This window comes from Mastigoproctus giganteus, chromosome 12 (genome assembly GCF_048544385.1).
Source record: "Mastigoproctus giganteus isolate SK-2022 chromosome 12, ASM4854438v1, whole genome shotgun sequence".
NCBI lineage: Eukaryota > Metazoa > Arthropoda > Arachnida > Uropygi > Thelyphonidae > Mastigoproctus > Mastigoproctus giganteus.
The window spans coordinates 8,833,919-8,847,245 of NC_143586.1; positions in this window are offsets into that span (position 1 = coordinate 8,833,919).

Genomic DNA, 13,327 nt, shown 5'->3' on the forward strand with positions numbered 1-13,327 from the left:
CAATTTTTAACACTGAGAATATATGCCATATTCTCAGTGTTTTTCGCCAAAGTCATCGTCAAATTTCTTCAGCGTTCATTTAGGGAAGCACCAGAAAGGGTTATGTTCCAACCTCCTTTCCTGACCCAGTATTAAACTATTTCACTATAATCGGCTTATCTAATTTGTAAATTGTGTATCGGTCGGTTGGAGTGTTTCAGATGCAAATGTCAGGCAGAAGTTAAATGCAAATATAAGCAATTTTTGTGCATTAGTATGAAACATATGAATTATAGTTTTCTAGGAGGAGCCACCCAAGTTTCTACATGACGAACATATTGTTGGGATGGTACAGGGAGTCTCGCAAGGCGCAAGGATTCACAACAAGAGACAAATTAACATGGCGGATTAGGTAATGTAAGTCTACCACTTTGGTCAGATGGCGATTTTGAGAAAACAGACATCAAGTTTAACGTAAATGTGTTGAATCTTAAGCCGGGGTCAACAACGCTGCAGACAGAACGGTAGAATATCACCATTCTGTTCTCTTGATCGCTTTCAGAACCGCAAAATATTTAAAAGGGAAATAAACGTATTGACTATGTTTCATCATGGTTGTTTTATCATCGTTGTTTTACCTATGTTGAACCGTAAAATATTTTTACATGACGAACATATCGTTTCATTACTGTTGATATTTCACCCTTATCATACTGAAGGATAATATAAAATTTCCTAATCCAAAGATGCCAGGCTCCTCCTTTCTCTCGCTTTTCCCCACATACGGCAAACTGATCTGCAGTTTCTCCCCAGTTAGAGACACCCTGTTCTAAATAACCATCTAATACATACTTCACTTCTTTTGATATGCAGATCACAAATATTGCTTCCTTTGGCATCACAAATACAAGTAGCACTTCAAAACTGAAGTTCTAATTATAATTACTCCCACGACTTTCGATCCAACACACAAAAGTTCTGTTTCTGCTTCATGGCTTGCTCTAGGCCTAACCAAAACATGATTCCCATCTGCTTGAAACAGGGGATTTCTTTAGATAATTCCCTGGAGGTATATACTGCTTTTGGTTCCTGTCAGCTTCGAATAAGTATCCCACTTCCTTATCCAACAACCAAAATCATAAAACTCAATTATGCTCCTTCCAACATAGTAAACAATTGTTTATATGAATATCTTTGAGTTTAATCAATTTTTCCTTCCTTTGTAAGAAAGTGAAGACGGTCTCCAATGGTTTACTTGGAAAGTCCAGTGATGACTTTGAACTCTGCTGTTTTGATTCACTAAGCAGTATTTGATAATTCTATTGTTTTGTAGGGTGGCACTTGAACGTTACTTCAAAGGTAGCGTTGGATATGCCATGACTTAACTATCTATCAGGAATACCCTGTATAACAGAACAGTTATGAAATTGAGAGAACTTAACCGAAGTTGGTTCTGAATACTTCTTTACAAGGAAGCAGCGGAAAACCGTTTTCCAGTGAACAACCATGCCAAGAGGATCGACGAAACACGCGCCCGAACAGATGCACTCAATAGATCCGACAACCCTCAAGTGTAATGGAAATTGTTCTCCTCAGAAGCAACCCAGCAACGTAACCTGAAAAGTACATAAAAATATTTTTTTAACAACTTAACCTACTGGATCTATGTTTGTACGAAACTACCCTGACGGAGAGAAACTCGGAATGACAAACAGTGTACCGTTTCCTCCGCCCTCCTCACGGTCAAATATCTGCCACACTCATGTCCCCGCTTCGCACCAGATTCCAGAAACTTAAAGCATAAACACTCCTTCCCACCCTCCATTACCCTAACCACCACTCCACCCGGTGTGTGTTTAATATTGAAAGGAACAGTTCCTCCCAAATATCTGCCACAAACCATCCCACCGGAATCTTGTCAAACATCAGCCTCGTCCTTAAATACCCTTAAATACCCTTCAACGTCAACAAATTGCACATTCTAGTATATTTATCTGTACAAAAATCAATATTTATTGATATTAATAAATATAATTTCTCTATTAAATTAAAGCTGCTTGCACACATCATATATTTAACCTACTATTTCTCACTCAAAATAGTAAACGAGTTTCGTATTTGTCTCATCAAGTCAGCCAAAATTATTTCCATTTCTCACCCTCATTAATGAAATATCTGGGCCAATACGCAACAGAGACACTACAAGGGTTACATAATCTAAAGTAAAATACAAAACAATACTTACCTCTCTGGATCTCGGTACAGAACTACCCTTACGGAGAGACACTCGTAATGACAGACAGTGTACCGCTTCCTCCGCCATCCTCACGGTCAAATATCTGCCACACTCATGCCCCCGCTCCGTACCACATTCCACAACAAACTCAAATTATATGTATCCTTTACCCTGACCCACCACACCAGAGAAGGGTTGATGGTGAATATTATATACACTGTTTTTCCCACCCGCCTTTCCCTTACCAGCCACACCACCGGGGCCCCATTGATCACCCTAAAAAACTATTGCAAACTACAACACCAAGACATCCCACACAATCTAAAGAATCATATTGTTTCTAAGTAATACGTAAATGATGGATATATAATTCATAAGTAGACATTTGAGAATATTACGATTACCACCGTTAATGTCATAAAAATCATTTAGACCTCAGCGAGAAACCAGCCATGTACGGATGGACACTTAGAATGATGGATGTTGCACGGTTTCTCTACCAACCTCACGGTCAAATATCCAACACACAATGGGACCGTCCTGCTCATGTTACAGAGCACACACATATATATATATATATATATATTCCTTCCCACCCACCTTTACCCTAACCACCACACCACCAGTGAGTAGGGTCCTTCAACATCATTAATACTGTACTGACAACCCAGTTATTCAGCATCACATGACAAATGTGAAGTTATTAAAGGAAGTCTAGCAGGTAGTAAGGATGCGAAACATCAGACAAGTGAAGAGGGTGACTCGATAATGTAAGACTGCTACTTTTCTGAAGTGTTTAGGAGAAGGAAGCAACAACGTGAAAGGCTCTCTTTTGCAGGGGCCAGCAACCCCGCTTTCGCGTATCCCTGCATCGGTAATCAGAGGAATTAATTTCGTTGATGCTTTAGCCAACTCTGCAACACCTCAGAGAGTCACTTTTTAATACCATATACAGACTTCAGGCATCTAATTGATGACAAACTCTTTCATTATGGCTAGAACCTGTGCATCGACACTCCACCGAGAAGGTATATCAAACGAAGGCTGCAATTATTCATTGGAAGTTGCTCCGTGAAGTAGTCCTTGCTCGGCAACGCATAAAATATTGTCACCAGACGCATTCCTATCTGCTGCATTCCGATGATCGTCCTATGTGTAGAAATTGTGGAATCCTTTTAACAGTTGGGTACATTAATTGAATGTGCTTCTTTTAGCATCGAAACCTGTCCACGTTTTAGTAATCGCACAATAACAGTAGAATATGGTTCTCTACACAATCTTCATCTTATATTCTTCTATGTAGATACCATTTTCAGGTCACCATACGTATGACAAAAATTGATCCCTCAGTCCTTTATCTGCCATATTCTGAGGGTTTTTTCCGCCAAACTCATGGTCAAATATCTTCAGCACTCATGAATCGCGTCACCAGAAAGGCTTTAGGTTCCACCCTTCTTTCTCGAATCATTATTAATCTCTTGTACCACTTTCTGCTTCTCTGATTTTTAAATTATGTATCGCTCGGTTTAAATTTGCTATGTTTAATCTTTCATCCAGACGTACATTCTAAAAAATGCTGTATACCTACCAGAATGTAAATCGATTGCGAAGAAAGAAGCAGTGAAAATCTAGAATCGACACAACCATATGAACCAGAATACATCAATTACTACGGTTAATGCGGGAAACAGCACGTTCTTCAGTGTCTAATCCTACTGGTCGCATCTGCAATATAAATTTCCTTTGAATCAAAAAATCTAGCTTTCTTCTTTCACTCTTGGCTTTACTCAAAACGTAAAATGCTTAGTTTCACCCTGCTGTAAATATCTATCTCTCACATAAATTTCTTATATACTTTACACATTTCACTTGTTCATAATAAAGACCTATTGTGGCTCATTAAGTTTGGGGTTTGAATCTAGAAAATGTTGTGTTAGAGTCTCAGATGGGAATTATGTTATGCTACAGGTAAGCATGAATTGTTGAGGAGGCTTCCATCCTGCAGTGGGTTGATAATGGCTGCACTTTACTTTTACAGGTAAAGGCAAATACAAGGAGTGAATTATAATTTCCTGCAAAGAGCCACTCAAGATTCTACATAACGAACAATGTTGAGATGGTAAAGGGAGTCTCGCGAGAACCATAGAATATAACCCTGTTCTATTCTCTTGATCGCTTTCAGAACCGTAACATATTTTAGGGGAAGTAAACGTATTGACTATGCTTCATCCTTGTTGATGTTTCTCCCTTATCGCACTGAAGAATAATATCAAATTTCATTAGATGTTCCTAATCCAAAACGTCCAAGCTCTACTGGACTTTTTGGATTTGGATTTCGAATATTCCCTGGAGATTTACTGCTCTTGGTTGCCGACAACTTCGAATCGGGAACCTCATTTCCTTATCAACTCCATTATTGTCCTTCCAACATAGTAAAGAATTGTTTTTAGGGATATATTTACCTTTAAACAAATTTTTCTTTCTTTCTAAGGAAATGAAGACGTTCTCCCACAGATTTATTGGAAAGTCCAAAGGTGACTTTGAACTCTGCTGTTTTTATTCACTAAGCAGTATTTGATAGTTCTATTGTTTTGTAGGGTGGCACTTGAACTTTACTTCAAAGGTAGTGTCGGATACGTCATGATTGAACTAACTTTCAGGTATACCCTGTATAACAGAACAGATATGAAATTGAGAGAAGTTAACTGAAGATGGTTCTGAAAACTTCGTTACCAGGAAGCAACGTAAAACCGTTTCCCAAAAAACATCCACGCTAAGAGTATGTCGGCGAAAAAGGCGCCCGTACAGATGCACCCGATCGATCCAACAACCCTCAAGTGTAATGGAATTTGTTTTCCTCAGAAGCAACCCAGCAACGTAACCTGAAAAGTACATAAAAATATATTTTTAACAACTTAACCGACCTGGATCTATGTACGAAACTACCCTTATGGAGAGACACTCGGAATGACAAACAGTGTACCGTTTCCTCTGCCCTCCTCACGGTCAAATATCTGCCACACTCATGTCCCCGCTTCGCACCAGATTCTAGAATCGTAAAGCATAAACACTCCTTCCCACCCTCCATTACCCTAACCACCACTCCACCGGGTGTGGGGTTAATACTGAAAGGAAGAGTTCCTCCAAAATATCTGCCACAAACCATCCCACCGGAATCTTGTCAAAAATCAGTCTCGTCCTTAAACATCCTTCAACGTCAACAAATTGCACATTATAGAATATTTATCTGTATAAAAATAAATATTTATTTATATTAATAAATATAATTTCTCTCCTACATTAAAACTGCTTGCACACATCATATATTTCAACTGTTAATTCTCGCTCAAAATTGTAAAGGAATCTCACATTTGTCTCCCGACGTCAACCGAAATTATTTCTATATCTCAATCTCATTAATGAACTCAATAGCATTAAGGAACTCTAACTGAGCCAATACGTAAGAAAGATATTACTTTGGTTACATCATTTCTGATTAAATAATATATCGTTCCATTGGAGGGATTTATTGAAATTAATAGACTAAATTTTTTCACTGTTGACTGAACGGGCCTTTTCATCCAGGCACCCTCAAACTCCTAACACGTATAGAAAGGATCAAAGGTGAGAATAAAAAACACACATTGCTCGACAAACAAAAAAAAAGGATGTAAGAGAATGGATGCTGTGAATTGAAAGATAGTGAAACAGACAGAAAGCGAGATGACAATCGGACTAAGAGAGAAACAAAAAAGGTGATGCCTGAATTCACTGAATAAAGAGAAATAAAAATAATAATAAACAGTGCTTAAACTTTCATCAGTTTCTTGACATTCCTCACAAAAACTTCTTTCACAACATCACCTTTTTTCCCAGTGAATTCGGGCGCATTGTAATGTGTTTTTTATTTCTTATTCTTTCTTCCTTACTTTTATACATTGCATCCGTAATCCATTTTGAAAATCGATTAGATTCTAGAACATTCTTTTTCTGACGTCTCTGTCTATTATTTTCAGTTCTGCCAAATTCATTTGTTGAATTCATTGCTTTTCCAATTCACGAGTTTCGCACTGTATGTAATTTTCCAAGAGAATATCAACACGAACCCTCATTTTCTTGTTCAGCAAGATTCCATAAATCAAAAAGTGATTAGGTGTAATAGACTTGAATCCGTCCTCCTTTACCCTAAACCGGCCGATCCACCAGAAGCAGTCAAGCTTCCAGAAACTAGTTTTCGTAAACTAAATTATGTTTCTCAATAACAACACAATAAACATGATATAAAGTAAAATACAAAACAATACTTACCTCTCTGGATCTCGGTACAGAACTACCCTTACGGAGAGACACTCGTAATGACAGACAGTGTACCGCTTCCTCCGCCATCCTCACGGTCAAATATCTGCCACACTCATGCCCCCGCTCCGTACCAGATTCCAGAACAAACTCTAATTATCTGTATATGCACACCTTCGCACCCTCCTTTACCCTGTCCCACCACACCACAGAAGGGTTGATGGTGAATATTATATACACTGTTTTTCCCACCCGCCTTTCCCTTACCAACCTCACCACCGGGGCCTCATTGATCACTCTAAAAACTATTGCACACTACAAGACAAAGACATCCCACACGATCTAAAGAATCATTATGTCTAAATAATACGTAAATGATGGATAAATAATTCATAGATAGACATTTGAGAATAATACGATTGCCAACGTTAATGTCGTAAAAATCATTTAGACCTCAACGCGAAACCAGCCATGTACGGATGGACACTTAGAATGATGGATGTTGTACCGTTTCCTCCACCAACCTCACGGTCAAATATCCAACACTCAATGGGACCGTCCTGCACATGTTACAAAGCACACATATATGATTCCTTCCCACCTACTTTTACCCTAACCACCCCTTCACCCGTGAGTAGAGTCCCTCAACCTGATTAATACGTTAAATTGTAATACTGATAACCCAGTCATTCAATATCACATGACAAATGTGACGTTGGTAGCGGGACTCTAGCAGTTAGTAAGGATGCGAAATAAGAGACAAGTGAAGATGATGGACTCGATAATGTAAGACTGCTACTTTCCTCAAGTGTTTAGGAGAAGGAAGCCACTACGTGAAAGTCTCTTTTTTAGGGGTCAGCATCCGCGCTTTGGAATATCCGTGCATTGGGAATCAGAGGAATTAATTTCGCTGATGCTTTAAGCAACTCAGCAACACATCTGAATCACTTTTTAATACCATACACAGACTTCAAACATCTAATTCATGACAAAAACTCTCTTCACTGTGGGTAGAAACTTTGCATGGACACTCCACCGAGAAGGTAATATCAAACAAAAGCTGCAATTATGAATTGGAAGTTGCTCCTTGAAGTAGTCCTTGCTCAGCTCCGCATAAGATATTGTCACCAGACGCATTCCTATCTGCTGCATTCTGATTATCATCCTATGTGTAGAAATTGTGGCATCCATTAACAGTTGGGTACATTAATTGAATGTGCTTCTTTTAGCATCAAAGCCTGTCCATGTTTTAGCCACCTGCGCAATAACAGTGGAATATTGGTCTCTTCCCAATCTTCATCTAATATTCTTCTAACTTGTTAACATTTTGAGGTCACCTTACGTATGACAAAATTTTATCCCTCAGACCATTATTTATCTGTCCATTCTCTGTGCCACCAAACCACAAAGGGATTGATGGTGAACAGTATATACATTATTTCCCACCCGCCTTTCCCTAACCAACAACACCCTACCGGCGCCTCATTGATCTGATCCTATAATCTAGAACTTACTCAACCATATGAGCTTGAATATATAAATTATTGCGGGATGCAGTAATTGATATATTCCGGGATCGGTCTTGAAAGATCAGAAATACACGAAATAGGCAGAGTAATCAGAGATCAACAAGCAGACAAACAGAAAGAGGCAGAAATCAAAGATGAGAATGCGAAGAAATAGATAAGCAGACAGACAGACAGATGGAGAGAGCTGCACAGAGGCAAACATTACGCAACGCAACAAAGAAAGAATAAATATGAGGGACGCTTAGAGACATTCAGAAGTTCCTACTTCTTATGTCTCTATACATTCCCTCGTCTGTCTGTCTGTCAGTCTGTCAAATGTGCATGGCACAATAGACAGACTGACAGGAAGACAGACACAAACAGAGATGCAGACAAAAATAAGAAAAAGCAAGAAGGACAGACATAGAGATAGATGAAGATAAGAATGGACGGCGTAGTGACTTAGACAAAGGAATATATGCAAAGAGAGACTGAATAAAGATAATAATTGTCAGTGCGTGAACTTATTGCATCACTTTGTTGACATTCTTCAGAAGCTTCCCATCTGCTTTCTTGCATGTCAGTTCCCAACTTTATCAAGTGCTTTCCCCCCTTTTTTTATTTGTTTCCAATTTATTCGTACTGAATCGGTAATCATGTAAGCAGTTCACAACCGTTGAAGATCCGAAAAATGTCTGCAAAGATGTCCCTGACCAGCAAACTGATGGAAGCAGTCTAGCTTCCACAAATTAATTTTCTGTAAAGTACATTGTTTCTCAATAATAAAACAATAAAAATAATATAAAATAAAACTGAAAAAGATACCTCTCTGGATCTCTGTACGGAACTACCCTAACGGAGAGACATTCGGAATGACAGACAGTGTACCGCTTCCTCCGCCAGCCTCACGGTCAAATATCTGCCACCCTCATGCCCCCGCTCCGTACCAGATTCCAGAACCAACATGCACACCATCGCACCCTCTTGGACCCTGTCCCACCAAACCCCAGAGGGATTGATGGTGAACATTACACTATTTCCCACCCGCCTTTCCCTAACCAACAACACCCTACCGGGGCCTCATTGATCACTCTAATAAAATGTTCACATACACGCAAAGAAATTTATAAAGGCGAACGTTCAATAAATGAACTCATCCTAAAGCTAGTTTGTCAAACAACACAAAATATAGAAATTATTTTTCTTATACGGATGGACAGATACTCGAAATGGTTTCCTCCACCATCCACATGGTCAAATATCCGACAAACGCGAGTCGATTCCCTTGTTCACCGTGTCCACGACTCCATCAGTGAATAAAGTCCTTGAACATCAAGTAAACTTATTGACTAATGAGACATTTAAAAACATAGTTCGTAAATAAAACTTACCAGGGTTGTTTCAACTTTCACAGCACTGTGTGGGTATATCTGATATTAAACGAGATTCCTAATCTGAAGACACCAGGCTTATTCTTTCTTCCACCTTTGTCACTTGTGGTAAACATGTCCTCAGTTTCTCCGATGATAGAACCATCTCCAGTTCGAGAGATCCAGCTTTTTTTTTTTTTTTTTTTTTATGAAAACCCCAAACACGAAAGGTATCAAAACCTACAGTACTTAGTACTGTGCATGAGTTGAAGGAGAAGTATGGGGGGAGGGGGATGCTGTGAATACTTTTTGAATATTCATCCTATAAATATATTTCAAGCATATATAACGCAATGTCATCACTCTTCAGCTGGGAAAGTACTTCTTTTTATACGCACATCACAAATATTGCTCCCTTTTTATCCCAAAATCAAGCTTTCTTCTTTCGATTTCCTCTAAACTACTGATTCTGTGCTATTATCAGTCCCCTGATTCTGGACTGTTGCCCTAATCAACTGAAGTCCTAATCTTTCGAACTCCCACTATCCTCTGTCGGATCACAGGTGTTCGGTTTCTGACTCTTGCCTTTTTATATAATTCCTTGGGAACTGTTCTTCTGAGTATAATGCAAGTATAGCTCCAAATCATTTCTCGCCTAACCAAAAGAGGGAAGTGAGTGGGATTATCTGATTCCTTATCTCGTACAAACATGATTCTTTTCTAGATGTTTCCATGGAATTATAATCCTCCTAGTTCCAGTCTAGAAAGCACACATATGGCAACTTTGAGCTCTGTTCTTTTATTAATTTAATAGCATTTAATTAAATACTATTAAATGTCACCACTAAATATTAATAGTATTTAATAAAGCTATTGTTAAGTAGGGCGGTTCCTGAACGTTAGTTCAAAAGCAGCGTCGTGTTACGATACGATTGAATTAACGTTCGGGAACCGCCTTCTATAACAAAACATTTAAGAAACTGTGAGAAGTAAACTTAATGGATTCTGAAAACTTTGTTACCAAGAAGCAATGGAAGGTGGCTTTCCAATAAACATCCATGCCAGGAGGTGGGCGAAAAACACACCGGCAAACCTCAACTGCAATGGAAATTATCACGCCTTAGCAGCAACCCAATGACGTATTCTAAGAAGAAACTCAAAAATATTTTTTCAACAACTTACTTGATTTGATCTATTTACGGAACTGCCATAACGAAGAGGGACTCGCAATGACCGTGCACTGTTTCCGACCCACATCCTGAAGGCCAAATATCTGTGGCAGATATTTGACCTTTGACCTACAACATCTGCTTTCTTCCCAGTGAATTCGGGTGCATTGTAAAGCGTTTTTTGTTTGTTATTGTTTCTCCCTTTTATACATTGCATCAGTAATTCATTTTGAAGACGGATTTGATTGTGTAATATCCTCTTTCTGAAAAATCTGTCTACTGTTTCAGTTCTGCCAAATTCATTTGCTGAATTCATCGCTTTTCCAATTCCAAACTTTCCCTGAGAAATACCACATGAGCCCTCGTTTTCCTGTTCACCAAGATTCCATAAATCAAAGTGATTATATATAATACACTTGAATCCGTCCTCCTTTGCCCTAAATCTTCCGAACCACCGGAAGCAGTGAAGCTTCTAGAAACTAATTTTCTGTAAACTAAATTATGTTTCCCAATAATAAGACAATAGCAATAATATAACACAAATAATATAAATTAAAACACAAAACAATATTTACCTCTCTGGATCACAGTACGGAACTATCCTTACGGACAGACACACGTAAGGTGTCTCTCCGTAAGGTCACGGTCAAATATCCAACACTCAATGGGACCGTCCTGCACATGTTATAGAGCGCACATATATATTCCTTCTTTGTTGAAGGACTGAGTTACTGACAACTCAGTCATTCAACCTCACATGACAAATGTGATGTTGGTAAAGGGACTCTCTCGCTTGTAGTAAGGATGCACAATAACAGACAAGTGGAAATGGACTAGATAATATAAGACTGCTAATTTTCTAAGGTGTTTGTGAGAAGGAAGACACTACGTAAAGTTATTGTCTCTTTTGTAGGGGCCAGCAACTCCGCTTTGGAACATCTGTGCATTGGGAATCCCAATAAATAAGTTGGCTGATGCTTCAGCCAATTCGGCAACACCTTAGGGTCACTTTTTCATCCCGTATACAGACTGCAAACTTCTAGTTCATGAAAAACTCTCTTCACAATGACCATAACCTTTGCATCGGCACTCCACCGAGAAGCTATATCAAATGACCTATGCGTCTAGTGGCTCCGCATAAGCCAGTCACCACATTACAAGAGGATTATGTAGAAATTGTGGCATCCTTTTACCAGTTCGGCACATTAATTGAACGCGCTTTTAGTATCAAAGTCTGTGTATAATTTAGCCAACTGCACAATTCTCTTCACAATCCTTTTGTAATATTATTCTATGTAGGTACCATTTTGAGGTCACCCAAAGTATGATAAAAATTGATCCCTCGGTCCATTATCTGCCATATTCTCAGTGGTTTTCGCCAAAGTCACGGTCAAATTTCTTCATCATTCATTTAGGGAAGCACCAGAAAGGGTTATGTTCCAACCTCCATTCCTGACCCAGTATTAAACTATTTCACTATAATCGGCTTATCTAATTTGTAAATTGAATATCGGTCGGTTGGAGTGTTTCAGATGCGAATGTCAGGCAGAAGTTAAATGCAAATATAAGCAATTTTTGTGCATTAGTATGAAACATATGAATTATAATTTTCTAGGAGGAGCCACCCAAGGTTCTACATGACGAACATATTGTTGGGATAGTACAGGGAGTCTCGCAAGGCGCAAGGATTCACAACAACAGACAAATTAACATGGCGGATTAGTACTATGTATATATAACCCTTGCCACTGCCCAGGCATGGGAATGCACTTGAGAGCCTTGAGGTCACTCTTCGTGCCTTTAACCTTACACGGTTAGTGACGCAACCAACTAGAGCGTGTCAAGCGCTGGACCTAATCTTCCACAACTTGCAAGATATCAAACTCCTACCTAGCAACTTTCGATTCCAATCTGATCACTCGCCAATTGCATGGAAACTATCCTTACCGAGCAACTCCCTTGGGTTACCTGATGAGTACTCCGCTGAATTGCCTAGGATAGCCTTCTCTACCAAATATCTGAAGCCAGAGATCATTCTCCAACGCTTGATTGGGTTTGACTGGGGGCGTCTCTATTCTGAGCCGTTGGAGGATGCCGTTATGCTCTTGTCGGAACAACTGAAGTTAATTGCACTACATGGTGCAGCCAGAATCACCAGGATTGTTAACAGGTCGAATCGGGGTTTCAATAAAGAAACTAAGATGGCTTTCATCAAGAAGCAGAAGGCCTACCGGAAATGGCAGAAAACTCAACTTCCCTCAGACCGTTCCATCTTTAAGAAAGAAAGAGCTTGCTTCTTGAAAAAGAAAAGGCAGGTCCTTAACCAAGCTGTTCTCAATAGGTTGAAGAGTGGTAGAAGGATCCTTTCACATCATCATCATCTAGCCATTGACAAAAAGCTTGTCCAGGAATGGGCACAGTTCAACATACTGCAGGCAGATTTTCCTGACTCTGATCCCTCTCTCTCTCAGGAGGACTGGTTACCTAGGGCACACTTGTCTGAAATAGAAATAACTAGAGAGACCCTAATTGATGTCATCAATAAACTACCCAACAAAGCCACTGTAGGTCCAGATGGTTTCCCACTCTTTATTATCAAAATTTGCAGCCCATATATAATCGACCTTCTCCTTCACCTTTTCCGACAAATTCTGCAATCTGGAATAGTTCCTTCAATTTGGAAAACCTACCATGTTAAGCCCATTCCAAAGATCAAGAAACCCAAATCTCCTAAAGACCTGCGACCAATATCCATCAGTTGTTCTTTAC